This window comes from Furipterus horrens, unplaced genomic scaffold, assembly GCF_987537825.1.
Source record: "Furipterus horrens unplaced genomic scaffold, mFurHor1.1.pri manual_scaffold_3, whole genome shotgun sequence".
Lineage (NCBI taxonomy): Eukaryota > Metazoa > Chordata > Mammalia > Chiroptera > Furipteridae > Furipterus > Furipterus horrens.
This window is the reverse complement of record NW_028327173.1, coordinates 81,196,995-81,201,246: the sequence shown is the minus strand read 5'-3', so window position 1 is coordinate 81,201,246 and position 4,252 is coordinate 81,196,995. Positions and strand designations below refer to the sequence as shown.

General features: G+C 45.8%; 1 non-coding gene across 1 annotated transcript; it reads left to right on the top strand.

The window, feature by feature from the left end:
* The first annotated feature begins 3,343 nt into the window (after positions 1-3,343).
* LOC150015388 (U1 spliceosomal RNA) lies at positions 3,344-3,507 on the top strand. The gene has a single exon (XR_016510395.1). It is a non-coding gene; the product is annotated as a U1 spliceosomal RNA (small nuclear RNA).
* The last annotated feature ends 745 nt before the right edge of the window (positions 3,508-4,252 follow it).

The window sequence follows — 4,252 nt, the reverse complement described above, 5'->3', positions numbered from 1 at the left end:
ATTTCTCTGTCTTCCTAGTTCTTCATTTAATTATTTGGAACTCATAACTTTAATTCCTGTGGGAGGGAAACATGTGCTAAGAACAAGCTTTCGAAGAGTAACTCGAACCTACAACCACTAGAGGGCAGACCTGAGCCTGAAAAAGCATGTTTTTAGGATATGGTACCAGTCACCTAGTTGCATTTCCCCTGTTTCCCAAGAAGGAGCTGCCGCACTTGATAGACAGCTCTTGTCACCAGCTCCACACCTCCCAGCAGTTATTTCCTCGCTTGAACTGGTAGTGAAAGTTTACCTCATTTCAGAGACAAAGTTGGTAGGGGCACCTTTTCTTCAAGACACAGCCCTGCATCAGAAGTCCAGAGCTTTCTTCTTCGGAATGAAATTCTGTAACTTGCATTCATCAGTGGTATAATGAATATGTATAAAGTCCTTCAGGTGTGTTGCACTTTTCTGAGCATTGAACTAGAAACACTAAACATACACTGGCCCATCAAGGTTGAGAGACCTCTCAAAAAATGCTGGGAACATTCTCCTGCTATCAGTCAATTTCTTTAGAGATAGCAGGATAACACTATTCATTTCCTTTATCTAAAAAAAAGAAAAACAAAACAGAACAGGCATGATACCAGCTTTGGAATTTTCTTTGAATTCTTTTACACATATTCTCATTTTATCCTCAACCCTGTGAGGGGGCATTATGATTATTTTTATTTTAGTATTATTTTAAAACTCAACCTCAGCTTTTAAAATTCAGTTTCTATTTTAACAATTAATTTTTTTCTGAAGTGAAGTTGATGTTAAAAACATGAAATGTAGGGTGCTAGAATGGCTGCAGAGTAGGTGGAAGCTACATTTACCTCCTCCCACTGTGAAATCAAATATACAGCTAAATTATAGAGCAATCAACCTGAATAACCAAGTGAAGGCTAAGTGAACAGAAGTACTATAACCAAGGATTTACCAAAGGAGCCATTTAGAAACTGATAAGGAGGGTAGAGACACAAAAAAGGCTGGCTCCTGCACCCATGTGTGGCAGCTGAGAATCTGGAGAGATGTCTTGACTGCAAAAGTACCCCCTGAGGAGAATAGGTTTCATCCCCATGCCAAGATCCTTAATCCAGAGCACCACAGCTAGGAAGAGGAGCCTACATAGCATCTGGAAGTGAAAATCAGCAAGATCCTGCCTGCCTGGGAGAGAAAGAAATCTGCCAGAGACCCAGACACCACCTTCCCAGGGCAGAGAACTCCGACTTACAGCACCAGCCTGGGGCGTGCACTGCCTGGTCCTCCAACTACTGGCAACACCACTCTGCTGAGCTCGAGTTCCACAGAAAGGTCTGCTGGCTATACCCACCAGGGAACCTTGGGGTGCTCTTTTTCTGGAGAAGCTCTTCACAGAGACTCAGACAGTAATTGAGCTGTGTAGCTTTTAACAGGGGCTATTCTTCTCCACCTTGCCCACACAGACAGCGATCCCCACCCCACCTGTTGATTCATTTGGCCTATCATTTGACTCCAGGTGGCCCTACTCTGCTGAACTCAGTCTTGCAGGGGGATCAGAGTCCTAGGCGGAGGTGGGACCTTCAGAGCAAGTCCTCTTGGGAGACTAATCCAGGACTCAGGTGCTAGTTTGTGTGGCTCTAGCTGAGTGAGGGCCATTCTTCTCCTCTCCGTGAGCGCAGCCCTAATGGCCCTGCCATGCTGATCTCAGTCCTCCAGGGAATCAGAGTGCTGTATATATCGTATATCGGCAGCCGTCCGTCTCGAGAGACGATGGTGTAGCTTCTTAAGAGTCTATCTGCACCGCCGAGAATGGCTGTGCAGTCCGACTCAGGAGTGACACGGTATCTGTCTCCTCCCGTGTTGAATCGACATCTTGTGATGACGCTGGAGTGTCCTTTCCAGTGAAGCTGAAGCTACAGAGCCTGGGCAGGGTGATATGGAGGGTCTGCTGTTGCCCATGCAGCAGACCCCCCCTCTCTTCGCAGCTGAAGGGTTCAAGGGAAAGACGGAGTCAATACAGCTTGGCTTCAGGTGCGTCGCAGGAGTTGCCGGTGTTGACTACAACGTCAAACCGCCTTAGGGACTCCGGCTCCGGATTTTCTGTCGGGGTTTACTCCCTTAGCCTTTCCCCTGAAGAGGTATGCCGCAAGGCAGCGGAGGTTTTTTGGAGTCAGAGTTTTCCTTCTCTGATGTGCCCTGACTGGAAGATCGAACCAGTGACACTTAGCTCGCAGGCCGACGCTCAATCCACTGAGCCAAACCAGCCAGGGCAATTAGAGTGCTGTAAAGAGATGGCATCATCAGAGCGAGGGTCTGGTGGGCCCTGAGTTGTGCTGCCTCGTTCAGGGGAAAGGTCACTCTTATCTCCCCTGCGAGCTCAGCTCCCACCATTCCCCCAATGGGAGACTCATTAGACCTGTCGTCCCTCTGATGCCCAGAGACCCCACCCTGCTGAGCTTGCTCCTACAGAGAAGCCAGTTGGTTGCACTCAAACTGAACCTGCAGTGTGCTCATTCTAGGAAAACTAGGGTTGAAGACTTGGGCAGAGACTGAGTGGTATGGCTCTGGAGCAGAGACCACTCTCCTCCCATTAAGTGCCTGACCCTGCTGCTCTCAAGCAGGAGATCCACTAGTCCTGTCCTCCCAATCTGGTTGCCATACCATATCAAGCTTGAGGAAGAGTTTGTAGGTTGCAGCCAGCCTGGGCTCACTCTACAGTCTTTCTATGGAAGGATCTCAGAGAAGACCAGGAAACCTCATGGGGTGGCAGAGTGGCTGATAGAAGGAGGCAGACATCAGCATGGCTTGAACCTTTTACTAATCTTCCCCCTGCTCAGAGCTGGGGATTGCTGACCCTTGTACATAGCTTGGTCACTCTCATGCGTGCCCAGGCCCTATAGAAGCAGCCACAAACAGAAATTGTATGATAGCTCCAGACATGTAGGCCAGGGCTGGTTACATGCAGTGTGCAATATCAATCTGCACCAAAACACCACCCAAGTGGACCCAGAACCAACCCAACCAGTGCTGGGCTTCAGACGACACCAGAACTTGACCCAGGTAACCACAAATGGCACACCTAAAGGGAGGCCCTGCTGGAGACAACTCTGCCTTGAGGACAAGCCCTGCATTGTGGCTCATATACTGTGACCAAGGTCTATTCTTAATTTCAATAGCCCAAGGGTTAACCCTACCCACGAATGAGCCAACAGCATTTAAGACTCAACAATAGAAAGAAGGGTCACATATCCCACACAAGAGACATTCATGATGCTCTTAGCTCAGGTGATCTGAAAGACTGTGCCACAGCCACACAAGACACCTACACATAAAACCACCATAACATATCTGGCAGGGAAGCTACCATGGTGACGAAGGGGATATTCCCAGGATGAGGGTTATCCATTGCATTCCAGGTGTGCTGACCCCTGTGATTTCCCAAAGTGTGGAAAACTCAACTGCAGAATTTGTGGTAGCGGGGGACTGAGTTCCCACTCTCCCTGGAAAATAAATAAATAAATAAATAAATAAATAAATAAATAAATAAATAAAACCACATAACAAATCTGGGAGTTATAGCAAATCTATGTAATGCACAGAGATAAACACAAAAAGTTAGACAAATGGGGAGGCAAAGAAACATGCCCCAAATGAAAGAACAAAAGAAATCCCCAGAAAAAGAATTAAATGAATTGTAAGCAATCAAGATACCAGATGCAGGGTTCAAAACAATGGTTATAAGGATGCTCAAGAACCTTAGGAGAAGAATGGGTGATCTCAGTGAGAATTTAAACAAAGAAATAGTAAGCATGAAAAAAGACATAGAAACCATAAAAAAGAACCAATCAGAAATAACACAATATCTAAAATGAAGAATATACTAGATGAAGCAGAGAGTCAAATCAGCAATTTAGAGGACATGATAACAGAAAGCACCTAAGCAGAGTACCAAAAAGGAAACAGAATTTTTAAAAATGAAGAAAGTCTAAGGGATTTCTGGGACAGCGTCAACTGTAACAACTTCCACATCACATGGGTATTAGAAGGAGAAGAGAGACAGAACAAGGAGTTGAAAACCTGTTTGAAGAAATAATAGCTGAAAACTTTCCTAACCTAATGAAGAAAAAAGACACACAAGTCCAGGAAGTGCAGAAATTCCCAATTAACATGAACCTAAAGAGGTCCATACCAAGACACACCGTAATTAAAATGGCAAAGATTAAAGATAAAAAGAGACTCTTAAGAGCAG